Source organism: Strongylocentrotus purpuratus, unplaced genomic scaffold (genome assembly GCF_000002235.5).
Source record: "Strongylocentrotus purpuratus isolate Spur 01 unplaced genomic scaffold, Spur_5.0 spur5_scaffold_12, whole genome shotgun sequence".
NCBI classification, from domain to species: Eukaryota; Metazoa; Echinodermata; class Echinoidea; order Camarodonta; family Strongylocentrotidae; genus Strongylocentrotus; species Strongylocentrotus purpuratus.
Window position 1 is genome coordinate 12,027,043 of NW_022145597.1, and position 20,903 is coordinate 12,047,945.

Genomic DNA, 20,903 nt, shown 5'->3' on the forward strand with positions numbered 1-20,903 from the left:
AGTGGAGTCCTCAGAACAGAGGTTATATCTTAGTTTATTATATTATCTACGGTTATAAAGACAATATTAACACATTAACGCAACATTAGAGTTTGTTGTTTTAATAAACATTCATGTTTCTTTTACAGTGAAAAGAATAGAGTTTAAAAAATAAATACATTGAAACAAAATGAGTACACATTTCCATGTTTCTTCATAAATGCTGGTTCAAGAATAATATACAGTGTATTGGTGATTAAAAGAGAATAATAAAATGAAATGATTCGTCTTCGTTTCTTTATGTACTAAAGCATGTAAGTGCAAAGTGATAAAATGATATTATATATCAGTACCTTTAACGGAATAGTAAACAAATAAACTGGTGTTAAAATCAAATGAGCAGCGTTAAGTACATTATATTTCTATTTAACTCTGATTAACAACAGTTTGGGACAGACCTTTATGACGTATCAGTAATTCATAACAAAATACAAAGTTTGAAGAGGAATTCATTCGCCAGGAGCATTGCAAACCTTCACATTGCAGCTACTCCTCACCAGTCGCTAAAAATACGTGAAATTAAAACTGTTATCCTCCCATGCCTATACGGTATGCCAATACTCAAATTGGAAAGATAGTTTTAATATCCAACACACTTTTGAACAAAATACGTTTAAAGCTGATGTTTCACAGTTTTAAACTATAAACGTTATCTCTCAATGTCAGTTGTCTTCTATACCGACTCTAGGGGCCTATAAAACGAGATACTGGACTGATGATCTTTCTGCTCTGGCTTGCTGTTAATTGCACAGCGCCATCTCATGACTTGTAAAAAGTTCAGCTAGATTTATAGCATCGACAATACTGCTACAGCTGACCTGAGATGGCGCTAGAGGGATTTTGCGGTAGTGCTTCTAGTTCAGTATGGCTTTAACACAGAGTTATTAATCCCATTCTGCCTCTGAATAGATGAAATGAAATTTCTTCTTCGTCGTTACTATTTCCATGACCATCTCTGTCTTAAAGTCTTAAAAAACTAGCTAACAAATCTGAGGATGAATCTATATATATAAATACAAGATTTGAATAATGCGGCCATCTACAGCTTTACATAAAAAATGTAAAAAGATTATAACGGCATAATCTATGAAGAAGAACAATGGCAAGGAATGCTCGAAAAGAGCAGTCATGTAGCATTTCCTGATGAAAAAAGTACACTGTCTTGTTAAAAAACAATGTCAAGGATTTGTTCGTTGCTGTATCGAGGCTTATTTAGACGTGAAGCGACGACTCGTTTAAAAACTGATGGCGAAAATGAAACATGCAAGCGTTATGGGGCGTTAGACATAAAGTTCAAAGACCGGGAGTATGTGTTGCAAAATTCAGGTATTTTCACCCCTGGCGATTGCCAATAGGCATTACACATTTGGCTGAATTGGTTTGGAGGCAGTGTTTTAGGGTTTGGAGGTGGTTACGGAGTCACGTCTAAAACAAACCATATCGTCCACTTTAAAGAGGCACGTGTCCTGGAGGCGAAAGATTTATCTGCCTTTCTCTCGGATCTCCACCATCCGGGTGACTTCTTTTCCAGTCTTCCCAAGCGGCTTCGAAAGCTTTCCTAACATAAGTTACGATCTCAGACGCTTTCTCACGCGTCGTCGCTTCAAATACGTAACAATGGATCGAATCTTTAGTCTGACACGTTAGCGCCACAGCGCGTGGATGCCTGAGATCTGTAGCGCAGTACGCGATACAAAACAGCGGTAACGACTCCAGCACATCGCGAGACGCGTCCTCGAACGTTATCGTGCATTTGTCCACGCGCATTGTACACGATGTGTTGATTGGTTGGTGATGCGTTTGTTGGGCGTTGGCTAACGGCGCTAACTTCTCGACCGCAGTAACCGCGTCACAGACCCGTAGTGACCCCACCGGTACGCGTCCCCCGTAACGCACGTGGAATGACCGTTCCTTGGTTGCTGTTCCTTCACCGCCTAAATCACCATCTGAATGCATGAATCGTTTTCGCAATAACGAAGGCGAGTTTCGGAGAGTTTGAAGGAATTTATGCGGGGTTCTGGGACTATTCGGACTCTGCGGTGAATTCATGTTTCTACGGTCAGATTACCAAGGTGTTTAGATATCTTCCAACGTAGTCAGACGGGGCCAGCAAATAAACAGTCGTTTTCAAATCCTTTCTTCTAGAAGAAATACTTTCCTGTGTTTGATGAACAGCCTTGCACCTAAGACCTGATAAAACAAAACAAAATGAAATATATACATTCATTAGAATTGTGTATCGATGTATAAAGAATTAAATCAGACTTTATCTGAATGTACTGTACAGTATAAAGTTTTTTAGATAATTTTCATTTAAAAAAAAAAAGATTGCAAATTTGTGAATAGGGTGTGGGCAAAGGAAAAATGTAGGGTCAACATTATAACTAAACGGGATAGGGAAAGATTTATATTATTTTCATGAGCCTAAAATGATGTAGCTCGGTTGCCAATTTGAGTATTGTGAGAATAATAATTTCTACATGGGTGGCTTGCCGATTTTCCAGTTAGAGCCCCATTGCACTATTATCAAAACATTGTATATCAGGAAAGTACTTTAATATTTCCGAATGCATGTATTAAAAGATAGGGAAGCTGAGCGTTGTGTTGCATTTTCACTGAACACAATTTGTGTTCGCCACAATCACTCACTCATTCGATAAAACCTGGAAACTTGCGCATTTTTAGGAGTAATTAAAGTCGAATTGGAAAGTCACTGGGGGCTGCTTTTTCACCTGCCCAGTGATTAAGGGCTTTGTAAGTGAATTACGTTTTAAAGGGACCATTTTAATCCCCTTTGCAATTGCGCATGACGGCATAAATATTTCCCAGAGACCAACCTGTTTCTTTGGCCAGGGCTCCAGACTTTTAAATATCCCTCTAGTTGATATGAATTGAATGTGCGTGGGACCCAAGTTTAATTCTTCATGTGCTACACAAAATAATTTCTCTGTGCTTCGTTGTAGCTTTTTTCCATAAGCTACTTACCAGAGACTTCTCTGGTTTTACTCAAAGCTTCAAGATTTGTTGAATATTTCAAGTGTAAAACTTATCTATGAATGTGTTGATGTAGTTGTCATGGTAATCAAGAGAAAAGTGGATAACTTTGCTATTGTGTTGTTCTAAACCATCCGTCTATTGATTGGTGCCCATTGTAATAATGAATATTTGCTTCATGTGTAAAGTATAACAGTGATGCATTTCCAAGCATACATATTTCAATCTTTGAGAAACCCTGATTTTCAGATTGCCGAACGGAATCGTAACAATCGCGTACCAACTAATTTGGCAGGAATCATTTACGTGTATCATCAACATTTTGCTAGCGAGGTGCAACTTGGCAGAGAGCAATTTTTTAGATGAATGTGGTCTGGTATAAATGATATGCATGAATGTCTCAGGAAGTCTCGAGACATGTTGCAAGATAGATTAAAAAAATAGAAAAAATAGAATGAATCATCATGGATTGTTTATGCATCCGCTGATAATGATCTTCCCCTCATTCTTTCTCTCCTACATCATCGTGTAGACCCCCCCCCCCACCCTCCCCCTTCGCTTTCTCTCTCTCTCTCTCTCTCTCTCTCTCTCTGTAGATCATTATTCCTCTACTTCTCTCTTAATTTCTCTCTCTCTCTCTCCCTCTCACTCTCTCTTATTTATTCTCTCCTTCTCTCTCCCTCTCTCCCTCTCTTTGTGAATAGGGTATGGGCGAAGGAAAAAGGCGGGGTCAACATTATAGCTAAACGGGATAGGGAAGGATTTATATTATTTCCATGAGCCTATTAGATCTACTTTTTGTATTTTATTGTATTGTATTATTTATTCGGCACTTTCAAGATATATAACAATATAAACATGGTACATACAAAATTGGAATGACAAAACTGTGCACATACAAATTTTTGTAGCAAAATTCTGAGTGCAAAAGATGGCGGCCAGGGAAGAAGAGAGCAAACTTAATTACTATACTAAAAAGAGATGTCAAACACCAGACATATAGTAATACTGTATAACCAGGGGAACAGTGATGGGTACGTATTTTTTACCGTACTCCTGTTCTGCATTTGCATTAATTTAAATAGATGGGGGAGGGCGGCGGGAGTAAGTATTGGATACATAATTACAAAGCTCAGTTGCCGATTTGAGAATTGTGAGAATAACATGAATTAGATTCATGCCAGCATGGACCTATTTTACGGATGCATATAACACTATGAACATGACTAACAAAGAAAGCGGACAAAATATACAGTTCCTCGGGTAGACAAAGGAACATCCCTTCACTGTTATTATGTAAAAATGTGTAGAACAGGTGTCACATGCATATTCACCTTTTTACATAATAGCAGTGAAGGAATGTTCCTTTGTCTACTTGAGGAACTGTATATTTTGTCCGCTTTCTTTGTCAGTCATGTTCATAGTGTAATCAGAAGGCGGCGACTATCATTGGATCAAAGAAAGAATCACGTTGAATGTCCATCCGTAATAGGTCCATGATGCCAGGTACACATTTATATCGCCTGGGTTGAGTGTGGCAAATGTAGATCAATATATCTTGCCAAAGGACATTAGTGCCGCGCCGGGACTCGAACAGCGGACCTTGTGATCGACAGTCCGGTGACATATCCACCCGACCACGACACCTCTAAACAAAACATAATATAACAGTACTTTGATATTCTCGAATACATGTACTTTAAAATATAGGAAGGATGGGGGGAACTGAGCGTTGTGTTGCATTTTCACTGAGCATCATTTTTTGTGTGTGCGCCGCAATCACTCACTCATTCGATAAAACCTGGAAACTTGCGCATTTTTAAGAGTAATTAAAGTCGAATTGGAAAGTCACTGGGGGCTGCTTTTTCACCTGCCCAGTGATTAAGGGCTTTGTAAGTGAATTACGTTTTAAAGGGACCATTTTAATCCCCGTTGCAATTGCGCATGACGGCATAAATATTTCCCAGAGACCAACCTGTTTCTTTGGCCAGGGCTCCAGACTTTTAAATATCCCTCTAGTTTATATGAATTGAATGTGCGTGGGACCCAAGTTTAATTCTTCATGTGCTACGCAAAATAATTTCTTTGTGCTTCATTGTAGCTTTTTTCCATAAGCTACTTACCAGAGACTTCTCTGGTTTTACTCAAAGCTTCAAGATTTGTTGAATGTTTCAAGTGTAAAACTCATCTATAATGTGTTGATGTGTTGATGTAGTTGTCATGGTAATCAAGAGGAAAGTGGATAACTTTGCTATTGTGTTGTTCTAAACCATCCGTCTATTGATTGGTGCCCATTGTAATAATGAATATTTGCTTCATGTGTAAAGTATAACAGTGATGCATTTCCACGCATACATATTTCAATCTTTGAGAAACCCTGATTTTCAGATTGCCGAACGGAATCGTAACGATCGCGTACCAACTAATTTGGCAGGAATCATTTACGTATATCATCAACATTTTGCTAGCCAGGTGCAACTTGGCAGAGAGCAATTTTTTACATGAATGTGGTCTGGTTTAAATGATATGCATGAAAGTCTCAGGAAGTCTCGAGACATGTTGCAAGAGAGATTAAAACAAGAAAAAAGAAAGAATGAGTCATCATGGTTTGTTTATTCATCCGCTAATAATGATATGCCCCATCTACTTCTCTTCTACACCATAATGTATACCCCCTTTCGCTTTCTCTCTCACCTTATAGGTAATTAATTCTCTCCTTCTCTCGTAATTTCTCTCTCTCTCTCTCTATCTCTCTCTCTCTCACTCTCTCACTCAGCATCTCGTTCCCTCTCGCTCGCTCTCTCTCTCTCTATCCTCTATCTTTCCTCCACTATCTGTCTCTTTCTCTCTCTCTTTCACTCTCTCACCCTCTTATCCAACATCTCGCTCCCCCTCGCTCTCTCTCTATCCTCTTATCTTTCCTGCACCATCTGTCTCTTTCTCTCTCTCTCTCTCTCTCTCTCTAGCTTTACACCCTCCATCTTTGTAATCACGAACCCTCACATTAATGTAAGTTTGGGTACAAGGTAACGCTCATCATTCGAGTAATGCACCTGATGTCTGAAAATGTGCCTGAAGGACACTCATTAAAAACCCTAATGATAATTTTTTTTTTTTTTTAGGGGGGATATTTTTCTCGTCTCGTGCTGCATATTAACCATTCAGAATGGCTTTTTTTTTTTGCAATGGATTATGAAAAGGATATACCGAAACCCTTAGAGAAACTGACAATCTTTATCTTTTCTCCTGCTTATCAACTATATAGCTTGCAACTCGCAAAGCCTTATATAAACGGGAAGTATCTTTTGGCGATGAGTTGGGACGATGACGTACACCGGCAAAAATAAGAAGGGGGACAAATTATCATTTTTCCAGTCTCCAGCTATCTATAGCAAGAAGGCCAAAGCAAAGTCTGGGAGAACGACTTGTCAGACCTGACAGATGAAAAGTTATTCATTGTCTCCCTCTGTCACTCGGGGTCTAAAACCCCGTTCTCACTCACTTGCTAGACCGATCCAGGCTGGATCGAATCGCAACTCGCAAAGCAAAATCTTTCCCTACAAATTTACGAGAGTAACAAGCGAACCGAACCACATAGAGCATGAAAAGTCACCTTATAATAGTATGATGATGATTTTGTAAACGTAGGGCTGCCTCGTCGGCATCGATGCTGTTCTTCACGAGGGCCCTGTAACTATTACACCTGGGTGGAGAGTGGTAAACGTTGATTAATGTCTTGCTAAATGGATTCGAATAGGCTGCACACTAAAAATGTAAAGTTGCCAACTGTAGGACAATTTTTGGTAAAATAAAATAATAAATGTATTCTTCTATAACGGATTTTTCTCAAACGTTAAGTAGCCCACTTTCCATTCTTTTCTGCTTTTATTGAAATTGAAATATTGAAGAAAAGAAACAAAATTATTTTTAAAAATCAGAGCAAATTTCTCCATAAGCGCATGCAGCTTTCCCAACTGACGAAATCCAGATAAAAGTAAGACAGCATATAACTAGACATATAAATAATTTTAAACAGAGAGAGAGTTGTGAATTATTATGGGGTGTTTAAAGGGATAGTTGAGTTCTGTTGCAGAGGGCGCTATTCGAAATATTTTTCTGTGAGATAAAGAAAAACTAGTGTCAAATTTGAAAGAACATACAATTTAAACGACATAATCATCTTTGTTTTATCAAAATCGGTTCAGAGACGGCTGAAATATCCATACATATAACGATTTATAATATTTGTGTACCACCACAAAAATTCGATAATTTGAAAAAGCAGTTGAAAAACGAAATAGCGCCTTTTACGTTGTATTTCAGCCAATGTCGATGTTCGATTTTTATTTTGTTGGCTTTGTCGTGTTGGTTATATTACGCACAACCAGCCGGCCCATGTATTGTTATTATTAATTAATTAATTAACGGTCACCGTATTTTTTTTTAAGTGGAGTTGAATTGGTATGATCGTATTGGCTAAATTTTACACATTTTGGGGTCTTAAATTACCTTGATAGCAATGTAGGTCCCGAAAGGGCACTTGAAATGTCATGGATAAGAATAAGAGCAATAAGCATGCACTTTGTAGGCATTTGTGGTCTGAAAACAGAACTCAACTATCCCTTTAAGTTGCTTTACAAATGTAAATTCCCCCATTTGCGAGAGCAAGGAGATCTTTGGATCAAAGAATAATTGTAAAAGCCAAGATTGCATGGACAAGGGTAACTAAAGCTTTACATTTTCACTGCTTCAGGCATCTGACATTTCAAATTGAAGCAGTGTCCATGAAATGTATGAATTTGGATTCTCCCCCATTTATCTTCATTTTCTGCGGTAACAGTGGAATATTTAACGTTTAATGCCGCTGCCTTTCAAAACACATATTTGACTTCAAGATCAAGACGTGTGTGCCCAATTGGCATTCGTTTACCAGAGAAACGGGTGAAAAGAACAGCGGGAGAGACCGTGAACAGAGAGTGAGCGAGAGAAAAAAAAAGACAGAGACAGAGAGAGAGAGAGAGAGAGAGAAAGAGAGACAAAGACAGAGACATAGAGAAATAAAGAGAGACAGAGACAGAGAAAGAAAGAGAGAAAGAGACAGACATAAAAAGAGAGCTCAGGAGGAGATGAAAGAGAATGAGAGGGAGAGAGAGAAAGAAAGAGAGAAAGAGACAGACATAAAAAGAGAGCTCAGGTGGAGATGAAAGAGAATGAGAGAGAGAGAGGTGGCGAAGAGAGAGGCAGGGAGACAGACAGAGAAAGAAAGATCAGGTGGAGGGAAAAAAAAGAGAGACAGAGAGACAGAGTTAGGAAGAGAAAATGATAGTCGGTAACATACGTAGCTTGGAATTAAATGGATGCCTGTACCTATTCAACCACTTTACAAATGCTATTTCCATTACTCTTAAAAGCACTCTTCAATATGGTTCCAATTGTAAAACGGTTATATCAGAGGAACGCCACAGTGTCCACAGTATAGCCATTACATATACGCTTCCTAAATTGATGGCTTGATAATTTCTAGTAAAGTGCATACCGGTGGGGCTCCCGCTCAATAAAGGAAAAATGACACCTTCATCGCAGCCGCAACATTAACCTACAACAAGTCGAATGCAAATAGTCTCTCAATCGACCAATACTTGCATTTAGAGTATTCACCCCGCCAAACCGACTTCACAACAAAATCAAACCGACCTATTTTTGCCATTGGGATAGTGTACTGCTCTGTTCGGTCTTTAGTCGGTCTGTCGGTGGTCTTGTTAGTGACTAAAACGTTATTCCAAAAATGTAATGACCGATTCGTATAGCAATTCGTCAAAAAAGTACAATTTTATTCGATCTAACGTCGGTCTCGTTGGTGTGGCTGCTATACCCCCCTCTCACACCATTAAATAGGCCGACTGCAACCGACCAATTTTAGTAAAGTTATCTTTTTTGCGGTCTTATGTCAAGTGTGATGTCGGCCGTGTCAAGTATGTGTGTGGCATAGGCGTAGGGGAAGGGGTATGCTCTCTCCCCCTCTTGTTAATTATGGGCTGAACTTCGGGGGGTCAAGACCTTAATCCTACGCCTATCGCATGGTTGTGTGCGTGTATGTGTGTGGGTGTGGGTGTGTTAATGCGCGTTAGACTATGTCTATAAATGAAAATGTTTTGAATTCATGTCAAGGAAAAACAACTTCATTTTATTTCTAAGATTGATTTGTATTGTTTGGAATCAATTTTTAAAAAACTATTGAAAAAAAAAAAGTAAGACAGTTATTATGTGTGTCATTCTCGCCCCACTTCCGTATGTGCCCCCCTCCCCTGTTTGACAAGTTTGGCTACTCCAGTGTTTGACTGAAGTGTTAATTGGTCAGATAAAAGGCCGATGATATTTCAAATTCAGCCACAGATTACAGGCGCGAATAGTTTAGACGCTACGAGGATCTATTCATTTAGATATGAATTCAATTTATTAATGCATTCATGTAAAATTCTGCTCCCATTGGTTTACAAATACAATTCTACATGGGTGCATGCACATAGACTATGCGTAAGATGGACCAAATATCACACGGTAATGATAACAACGAGGAGTTATAACCAATAATATATGTCATAGAAAATAATATAAGAAATGGAAATTCCATTCATGAAGTCCTCCTGATGCCATATCTTTCCTCGTTTTTTGCAAAAATTTTACCAGACACCTCTGTTTAATATCTGCTATTCTAGTACTCTGAAATAGTATGATTATCAAATATTAATAACGTGTTTGATTCAGATCACATAACATCTCCCCCCCCCCCCCCCCAACCCAAGTTTAGCGTATCACTGTAGAACTGTTGTATCGATGTATAACATTGGGTACAACACAAACGAAACATTTGCAAAAGAAAAATTGAATCTCGCCCGGCGCCCATACCGTAATCCGCATCAGTTTCGTTTGCATGTAACAACTATAACATGTTATCACAAAGGTTTCGACCTACGTGCATCAAAAAGACCAGCATAATGTCTATTGTGAATCAATTCTATAATCATTTGTCACGTTTTCGGGAAAAATATTGCTCATCCATATGGAAACAGCGATGCAACAATGGTGTACTATTGGGACATTAATCAAACGGGTGAATAAAAAGTTAGAACGCGTTTGATGAAAGTACTGTCATTCATCATCCCTCATAATAATACTGCATAATACCTCAGTCACACTTGGCCCAAATGGCAAAGAGTCACTCGGTTTTTGATCGGTTTGGATTCGGTTTACCTGTGTGACTGGGTTATTTACTGTGAAGTCGGTTTGTTCTTCATAGTAGAATTATAATGGTTTAATACGCAACAAACACAACATAAGATTGTGAAGTTTAAAGATAATGAATATTTCCTCTCTTTTTTTCGTCTGGATTTTTAAAAAAATTTTAAGGAGGGTTTTCTCATTGAAATAAAAAAGCTATTGGGCCAGTTCCAGCACAAATTATCTTTAAATTCAAGTATATTCATGCACACAGGCTCAGAACAAACAAACTGACATTTCATTACAATAATGGTTTTGTGTTCACTTATTGTTTAGAGGTATATACATAATAATTTAAACATACATGTTCAACACAAATATCAAATACAAATATAACAAAATGACGAGGGCCGAAAAAGGGAAGGACGAGAGGACAAGAAACCAAGGTATGATTTTTTTTTTTGCCTGAACATAAGCATATAAAAAGACTTCCCACACAGTTTAAAGGTGTCATGGTGCTGGAAGGAGCCTAACCGAGGCCTCATGAATCTACACATGTAAGTGCTTGCATTGCGTACGCCTGAAGTACAGTATATTACTACTAGCAGATACTGAAGAGAAGTGAAGAGGAGAATAGATCGAGGCGACAAATCTTCAAACGTTTCGGTTCTTTCTTTCTATGTTAGAAGATGAGCGAAAAACGATTAGATGTCATACAGGTAACCGACATTTTCGCTGGCGACTAGTTGCCTCCGGGGTTTATTTCGTCCAAGATACGTGCATAGGATAATGTTGCAGTTTTTATTTGAGTAAGTTTAAGATTAGTGGTAGCGTATAATGTAAGTATAATGTTTAGTCCAAAGTTGATGACAGCAGTGTAGAGTATTGAAAGCAGCAGCAATTGCAGGAGTAGCACTCTCTGTATTTTAGCTCTAATGAATATTCAAGAGCACTTCTCCTTGTCAGTGTCCGATCTGTAGTCCATCTGTAGTCGTGTGGTGATAATTAATGGACCGATACAGGTAGGCATACGTGTAAACAGAAGAGTTTCTTCCTGTTTTGTTTTATTTGCGAGCCCCCCCCCCCCGTCTTCCGATGTTTATGTATTGCTGTCAGTCTCCCTGTCTATTTGTCTGTGTGTGTGTGTGTGTCTCTCTCTCTCTCTGTCTCTCTCTCTCTATCTGTTTTTCCCTGTGTTTAAAAAAAGATATACCTCTTCCTCCCTCCCTCCCCCCCCCCCCACCCCGTCTTCTCTCCCCATCATCCTTGCCTATCGCTTTGTTTAAAAGGCATCCTACCCCATTCACCCCTCACTCGTTCTCTGTCACCTGACCCTTTCCCCCACTCCCCAACACCCCCCCCCCCCCTCCTCTCCCTCTCTTGTATCTTTCTCTTATTTACGCTATCCAACTCGTTGACCGAACAATCTTGGCTATAGTGCTTCTCGTTCGATTGAAGTACATTTACATGCATTTATCTTGCATCTTGCCGCCCTCCTTTCAGAAATAGACGCTGACATCAATGCATGTATTGAAGGATGTAAAGAGTACATGTACTACGATATTGTTATATGTCTTACTTGATCTCCCTCTCTACCCCCCCCCCCACCTTCTGTCACTCCTCTCTCTTTCTCTCTCTCTCTCTCTCTCTCTCTCTCCCCCCCCCCCCCCCCCCCCCCCCCCCCTCTCTCTCTCTCTCTCTCTCTAACCTCACGTTGACTCTGTCGCTTTCTTCTCTCCATTCTTCTTTCTGATCTCGAGATCTTTTAAAAGGTTACATTAGAAAACTGTTCGCAAATATCTCTTAACTTAACACAGTCTCTGGCAATATTAGAGCCATGACATAAGCTGTCCTTTGTTTTATTTTTCATTTTAATGCTGTTGCTTCAAAGAGGTCGACATTTTGTAAGAAAGAATACTCTGATCTCCCTTTTTTTTTACAACCTACACGTACAGCAGAACATATGTTTTAAATGCAGTCTTTGAATATGATGTATTTTACCTCTGGCGGCGATGTCAATGTTGGATCCATGATAAAGTCTTTGCCAGACTACTCATCTTCTCAAATATATCACATGTTTCCGCGTAACCATGTAAACAGCGATGAAATTTATGTACACCAATTGCAACCCTCCGACCCCATGCCGTGAAAATCATACTTCGTAGCCCTTCACAACAATGATCTCCGATTTTATAGCTTTGTCAAACGGAAAACGGGGATGATGATGATGGTGGTGGTGGTGGTTGTGATGATGATGGTGATCGGTGTTCGTGGTACTTGTGTTGATGATTGTAATGGTGGTGAAGATGGTGATAATGATCATGATAATGATGATGATGGGTGATGATAATGACGACAGTGATGGTAATGATGATGATGATGATGATGATGATGATGATAACAGTGATGATAATGATAATGATGATAGAGTTGTCGTTGTAACTTGTTGATAATGATGATGAATGATGATGGTAAAAATGATGAGTACCACTGATGAATATGCTGCTGCTGCTGATTATAATGATAATGATGATGACAATGACGAAGCCGAGGCGATAATAATGATGTTGTTTTTGCTAATGATGATGATGTTGATGACGGAGATGAAAATGGGCAAATTGCTTTGTATTTTAACATTGTCATGAATTAAAAAAAACTCGCCCCTTTTACGTCGAGAAGCCTACAGTTCGTTTGGTTATCAAAACGACCGATGAATGGACAATACCGAGTGGCGCGTAATCTCTGGATCAATTTTCCCTTCATCCTTTCAACATACCATTTCCGTAATGTAATTAAATTGAATGCACATATCTTGATTAAGTGCTTCGTATTCACCTGTAACGAACAATCGTATTTCAATAGTCAGAATGCGAGTTGCATAAATCATGTGATATTAGGTAAAACAAGCCATACTGCTCGGCCCTACCTAACAACTTACGCAATTCATATGCAGACTATTGGAATACAATAATTCGTAACAGGTGAATGAAATAATTTGTAAGGAAGCGCTCAACAAAGATGTGGGCATTACAATTGATTACATTACGAAATCGAGTTGACTAGTTCATTGAAAGCCAATACAAAAGCTCGTATTCATTAAAAACGTTATCACAAATCCATCCGAGAAGCCAGTCCGTGAATACTAACATAAATACCAAAAACGTTCAGAGGGAATCTTCGCCGTTCTCTAATCTGTTTACGACAGTGTAAATCGTAATTGGTTTGAAGAACATTTAATCCAGTGAAAGTATAATTGTGTTCTTACCATTTCAATCAGTGTATTCTGCCAAACGCATAACAGACGACGAACTCCAGAATATAGCACGTGATAACATGATATCCTCCTTAAGAAAAAGAGGGGTGGAATGGTCTCGCAAAAGTTATGATAAAATACTACCCAAAGAAGTTGATTATGAAGCAGCATGAATTACGTAGTACACTCGCAGTAATTAAATCATTCTAAAGGTTCCAAGGCTTGAAATGATGGAAAAGAAAAATCCACATACAGTGTGTCATTCAACAGTGTTTCAACAGGTATAATCAACTCGAGACATGTAAAAGAGAACACCCAATTTAGCTCGGAGATGTAGATAGTGACGTGGGATCTGATGTCTCTACATTGCGTGACTGATATGAGCACCGCGCAGACGATCCATGAACTTGGGCACAAATGCGATCGAGTTCCCTATTATATCGATAGTATAGTTTTCGCGTCACAAGGCATCCGCGGTCATTACCCAGCAACCAGTGCAAATTATGTTGATAAAAGCACTGCTAACAAGTGCCTGTTCAAATTCCCCGTACGTCACCGACGTGCAATCAACAAAAATTGAGGTGTATGATGTCCCCATAGCTACCCCTAAAATAAAATTTTGGCTCAATTTCTTTTCCTTTTCTTTTTTTAAACTGAGGTAGGATTTTGCATAAGATACAAAGCTCTCTTTTATCAAGTACTAGAAAAACCAAAGAAATCTTCAACCGTCCCTTGGTATTTGGATATTTAGGAGCTCATTCTAAATCAGTATCAAAATGGTTGTTTATTGAAGAAAAATACCAGGACAGGACGTAATTAGCCCGCGGGTTGAGGATCATAAAGACAAGAGTTGTCAATGTATCAATATTGACAAAGTGCAACGAAGGGGGAGGGGTCGAGTTGTTCTTACGTATATTACAATGCCCCCATGCAACGGGACATGTATCTTACCATCCTTCTCTCTCCCCCTATGTCTCTCTCTCTCTCTCTCTCTCTCTCTCTCTCTCTCTATGTCTGTCTCTCTGTCTCTCTGTCTCTCTTTCTCTCTCTCTCTCATCATCTAATCCGACATTTAACTGGAAATGCGATCGGTCTAACATTTTCAATTCATTAATTGGGGGAAGAAAGTCACTTCACCCTAAGGCCAGACTCTTTCCCACACATACAATGTGTATGTATATTTTATCCAACATTTCGTATATTCCTTTTCTTTCTATTCTTTCTTTATTTCTATTAAAATGTCAGGATTGAAGGCACAAGCAGTTAAAAAAAATTGGGGTGGGGGGTTTTGAGGCTTGGAAAATCATGCGTTCACGTTTTACGAGTACCTGTATAACCTTCTATTCATTACAATTAATTTCGACGTCTTTTCAAAGAATTCATCATATAATATGACACTTTTAGTATATTTCATATTATGTTCAATTTTTTTCAATCATGTGAATTCTTTTTTTGTGAAATGTGAAAAAAATAAACTTGAAACTTGAAACTTGAAACTTGAAGGAGTACCTCGTCATATGTTATTTACATTCATGTATTTATTTATTTTTTATTTACTTTTTTTAATTTTTAGTGAAAGTCTTCTTTTGAAGGAGGAAGCTTAAGCTCCCCAAGCCCCCCCCCCCCCCCTCTAAAAGTTCCACTGCCTGCAAGCACAGTTAAAAGTCAGCTTAATACCGGAGCCGTCAGCTATCATATTTCAGAAAAGCTGATTGCTGTGGACTCTCATATGCATAATATGCCACAAATGATCCTTGGGAGCCATTCCTCTGAATGTGAACCAACATGTAAAACGATGAATACTCACGAGGGAATGTAACGTGAATCGACTGTGATGGAGCAGAAAATCAGGTTTTCTCCACAAAATAATCTTGAGCTGCGGGGTACTCCATTTTATGCACCACCATAAATTCAGTGTGGCATAAAGACATATGGTCGGTGAGTTTGGTAGACTCCGATGCCAAGAAAATCTGCATCTCAGTGAGGACTATGAATCATAGTTAATCATCACAAACTGTAGGAGCAATGAGAGAGGCAAAAGGGGTGCATAGGAGGGGTGCAGACGAAGAAGGGGGTGGAGATGATGGCAATCCTATCTTCAGTCATCAGATGAAGATATAATGGATAAGTCACCGGACTGTGGATTAACAAGGCACTGTGTTTGAATCACGTATACATCACCAACTTCTTTTTGACAATGTGTTTATCTACAATTGCCACTCTTCACCCAAGTAAAGTACCTAGCAGGAAATAATTCCTTGATCGCCCAAGTGAATATACGGGAGCGCCATGAGTGCCAAGTCTGACATATTCCATATGTAAACACTCAAGGCTTGTTCAGGTTTGGCAAGGTAAACCGCCAATTTTGTGTTGATATGTTACGGTTTTGTTTTAAGAGTAAAATGCGCGTACTTACTGTGCTCTGTTTTATACGATACATAAATGTGAATCGTATTATACGTCATCATTAAGAGCCCACTAGTATTATTATTCTTCAATTAATTTAGACATGTTGTCGGCATATATAACAGCCTTTTGTAAACACATGTAACACTCTCTCAACAAAAGTAATTCAAATTACTTAGAGCATTCCCTTTGAATGCGCATACCCGATTCGTTCACGCCTAACCCCTCTCCACCCCACACCCCTTTCCATCCCACCCCTCTCCCTTTAGGATAGTTGACCTCTCTACAAAAACCTTGTCGATCTTCAATGGAGAAAATATCTCTGTCAGACAATCGCTGGCCAGTTTGCAAAATGCAATCAGTCAAAAATCAAAAGTGAAATCTAAACACATGTGAATTGACGACCTTTCAACAAAATTCTCGTTCAATAATGACTTGATAATCTTCAAGTAAAGTGCTCTTCTAAAGAGCATCAGTGGCGGTTATTGGGGGGGGGGGGGGGGCTCAAGGCACCCTACAATTTATTAAAGCTTCCATCTCTTGTCTTTATTATAAAATAAATTAAGCGAGGATCATGCCAAATTAGAACGAATCCCCCACCCCTTTAAAGCCCCGTCCCATCCCACCCCTTCAAAAATACAAAGAAACAGATAGATGAGTCAAAAACATTTATCTGTCATTTTTCTACATAATGAACGAAGGGCTGAGAATGCATTGAGTACACATTGTTTGGAGGAAAGAGAGAGAGAGAGAAAGAAAGATAGAGAGGAAGAGAGGGAGAGATGGGAAGAAGAAAGGGAAAGAGATGGAAGAGAGAGAAAGGAAGGGAGAGAGAGAAAGAGAGAAAGGAAGATAAATGGTAAAGGTTACATTAATTTTATTTTTATTTTATTTTTATTTTCATAACAATTGCATAATATGAAGTTTGGGATTATGTTTTACAAAAAAATTATGAATCTTGCTAAAATGTACAAATTAATGCCACTGTGCGCATAAAGGGCATGCACAATATGGCGTCAGAAATGTTAAACTCTTTGCAAGACATGAGGAATCTGAGAGCATATCCTGAGCCGTCCTTGTCACCAAAAAACACCACCGTGATATTCTTTCTTATAGCAAGGTGTTACCATGGTTACGAGGCGAGCAACTCCTTGCTGATCAATTCATAGCATGAGAAGCCATTAAAGTATGAATTCTGGTAAAATTGGAAATCATGTTTTCTCATTATTTGCATGTATGTTTGTAAAGTAGGTCGTAGAAATAGTAGAAAGTAGCTAAAATTCTCTCTGAAAAAGGATTGCTCTTTCCCCTCTTTTTCTTCTTCCAGATTCCCCTGGTCTATCTTCTTATCGTCCAAAGAGACATAATCATTATTTGTGTCAAATGTGTTTTCTCTCCCACTCCATTTTATTGATCTCATTTTTTCCACTGGAGTTGATGACATTATCGGAGCGCATTATTAAAAAAGAGCCTTTGGAATATCGTCGGTTGAATCATTGGGAGTAGGGGGAAGCTTCTGTAATAAATCTAGTTACAAAAACGGCAGGGGCCAGGGTGTACGAAAGTGTAGGAGGTGTAGGGTGATGTTCTCCAAAAATTGTATAGTCCCCCTCTCCTCTCTATCACTTCCCTACACTTCTGCCATTTTTCCGTGGCGGCTCACACACTATGTGGCCCCCATTTGTTTTCTCCAATTCATTCCAATTAGTGCCCTATGGGCGTAAATCTGTAATTGATACCAATTGTTCAGGGGGGGGGGGTGATCTATTCATTCACCCCCCCCCCCCCTGAACAATAGGTATTACGTAAGGATTGACGCCCATGCCTATTATATTGTATGTACCCCGTCCCTTGTATCCTGTAGCTAGGCCCCTGACAAGAGCTTATGGTAATCCGGTTGAACATTAGCTTTTTCTCCCAGTTATTAATCGTCCTACACCTTGTAATCCTCTTTGTTGTCACCATGGATACGTTTACACAATATGACGCCTATCCATGCGTCCATGCGTGAACTACAAATGCCCCCTAAATGAAAACGGGCCGGTCGATTTTAGAGATAGAGCTCGTAATCAAGACAGATACATGTACTGTACATCGTAACAAAGATCTACAGATTGGGGGTTCTAGGTGTTATAGCGACCTTGCACCCACCCCCTCCCCTCCCCCTCCCCCCCCCCCCCCCCGTCAATCTTATTTAAACTTATAATTATTTTATTTTATATAGGAACCCTTAAAAATAGGAAGACATATTTGTGTTTATTTATTTATTACAGCTCAGTAATTTGTTATCATATATTTTGTTGCAGTATGTTTCCAACCTTTTTTAAATTCATATACTTTTATTCAAATTCCCTTCCCTTTTTTGTTTAATTCCTCTCTTTATCATTAGCTCTTCTTCTCTTTCGTTATTCAAGGTCGACTTCGAAAACGGAATCGATACGATTCAATGATTGAATTGATCAATGCTAACAGGCATGTATATAGCTGTACAATACACGCCTGTATAAGGCACGAAGGGTGTCAACGATCGAGGTTCATGTTATCACCTCATATCTTAGCTTGTGTTAAAAAGTATACATGTTATAATGCATGCTCTGCATTATTGATGTCGATATTCATTCAGCGAAGAAATTACTCATTCAAACAAAAATTACTAAAATAAATTATCAATATAAAAGTGTTGATACATGATAGAGCCAGAAGTAAGTTCTTTCTTCTTCTTCAATTATATGGTTTTAATAATTACTGCAGCCATATAACGTTGGTCAAAAAATAAATGTTATAATCTCCCATATTTCTGCTCTAATTTAGCTGAAATGTTTCAGACAGGAAGACGCATGCTTTGTGATTAAAAGAGAACTCTAGACATTCCTAATAATTCCAATAAACAAGGGCAGCGAACATGATGCTGTAACAATAATGATAATATGTTTTTATATAGTGCCTAACACTTACTTTATCAGAAGTCTCTAAGCGCTCTACAATAATGCGGCACAATTACCCTGGCTTTAGCAAGGTAGCTCCCACGCGGTCTGCGTAAGTTCAGGAATAAATTCCTGCCAGGTCCCTATTTACTTCACCTGGATGGAGTGCAGCACAATGTGGATGAATTTCTTGCTGAAGGAAATCAACGTCCTGGAGTGGGACTCGAACAATTCTAAATACTTAACCATACAGAGAGTCATGTCAGGAAATTCACGCATAATAGGCCTACACCATATTATCAGAGAAGTATTGTATATTCAAGTATCATATATTTCTCTTTAAATGCAATGGGTTTTTTTTATCAAAATGGGGATAAAACTACTTGTAAGTTGTACTCACATGTAACTTTGCTTCTGCACAATGTGAAGGATTCCAAAGGGCACAACTAATCTACACGTTGTTCCGTGTATGCAGAAAGTCCATAACATATCCTACATCCCACCACTCTTTAGAAGAAGTAACTACCACTCTTTGTACTCGTGAGCCCCTTTGTAGTATAATAACTCCTCCTAATCGAACTAAAAATATAATGCTACTCGTTCATGTGGCTCTGCCTTTATTGCATTTCGATTAAAAGAAAGGTAAACGGCTCAGCGCACATGAATACCATTGTACCCGAATCTCGGAAGGTAATGTAAAATAGGAATTTAATAGACACGGATGAGGGGGTCGGGAGGGGAGGGGGTGGTACGATTATTGGTTGAGCTATAGGGAAATGGGAGCGTTATATCTTCAAGTAATGAATGTTTAGAGCGCTGTAGGCAAACAGCCAAAGTTTTCAGTTTTACTTATACATTTTTTTAAATGATGCTTCTTTGAAAACTTTCGAAGTGTTTTCTAGCAATTCACGTGTATGAAACAATTTAACCAGCCCGGTAAACTGTACAAATAAACAATTGACACCTCCTTAATAGGGGGTTAAGACAAAGTATACTGGTTCTCTTGGCAAAAGAACACAATTCAGCGCTTTTAAGCTATCGATGATGCATTTCCAAAAAGTAGCCGTTTTCTCATTTCATCCCGATTATTTTAACAGCAGTTGGAAGTGCAGTTGTTCGTTTGGCATTGTTGTTTTTTCCTTCAAAAGTGAGGCTGAGAAAATAATGAGTAATCTGCTGAAAACTGAACATTTTGAGCATTCGAAAAATAAACAAAAAGAAAATGACGTTCAAGAGAGAGAATTTGAAATTACTCTTTTAGAATGTCTGTGAGATTAATAACAAATCCTAAAGCAGCTTTTGCACTAACAATTCGTCTTTTAATGTGGAAAAGTAAAGAGTTAACGCCTGGTAAAATGTGTTTCTATAACAATTGAATCGCAATAAAGTACAACCAGACAAATGTTCTTGCTTGTCAAACAGGGGACGCAGGTGTATTTACTCCAGACCTCCGAATTGATCTCTCTTATTTTAATGACTTTTGACAGTTTAGTGGACTCATGGTCGATTTGTGTCCTGCATGTTCAATCCTAATAAAGAAATGCTTCTAGAGGGGAGGGGGGCTTGGGGATCACATCCCCAGAAAGAGCCTTGATTATAAGTAGGAAATGAATGCAAGAACCCCCAAGCCTCCATATCCCCACCCCCCCCCCGAAATATATATATATATATAAGATAATATTGATAATATTATATAGGCCTATAATTATAATAATAATATAATAATAATATTCAATGTTCATATAGCGCTTAATACAACTGTCTCTAAGCGCTTACAAATATACTATTACCCCGGTCACTGGATTCAGTGCTTTCCCGCACACACTGTGTGCACAATCTCCACTCCCTGGGGAGCATTCCAGCCGGGCGTTACTTGACGCTCACAAGCTGTTTGACCAACAATGACGGCCGCATCCTACTGGGTACCCATTTGACACCTGGGTGGAGAGTAGCAAGTGCAGGTTAATATATTGCCAAAGGATTATTAGTGCCGTGTCGGGATTCTGAACCCTCGACCTTCTCATCTCCAGTCAAGCGCCTTAAACCACTCGACCACGACACTTCCAAAC

The 20,903-nt window shown here is 38.9% G+C and overlaps 1 long non-coding RNA gene across 1 annotated transcript; it reads right to left on the reverse strand.

Annotated features, from left to right (window-relative positions):
* Window positions 1-85: 85 nt before the first annotated feature.
* Window positions 86-19,474, reverse strand: LOC100892560. Its single transcript, XR_971861.2, has 2 exons — window positions 19,235-19,474; window positions 86-2,229 (listed from the first exon to the last, which is right to left on the reverse strand). It is a non-coding gene; the product is annotated as an uncharacterized LOC100892560 (long non-coding RNA).
* Between the last annotated feature and the right edge of the window lie 1,429 nt (window positions 19,475-20,903).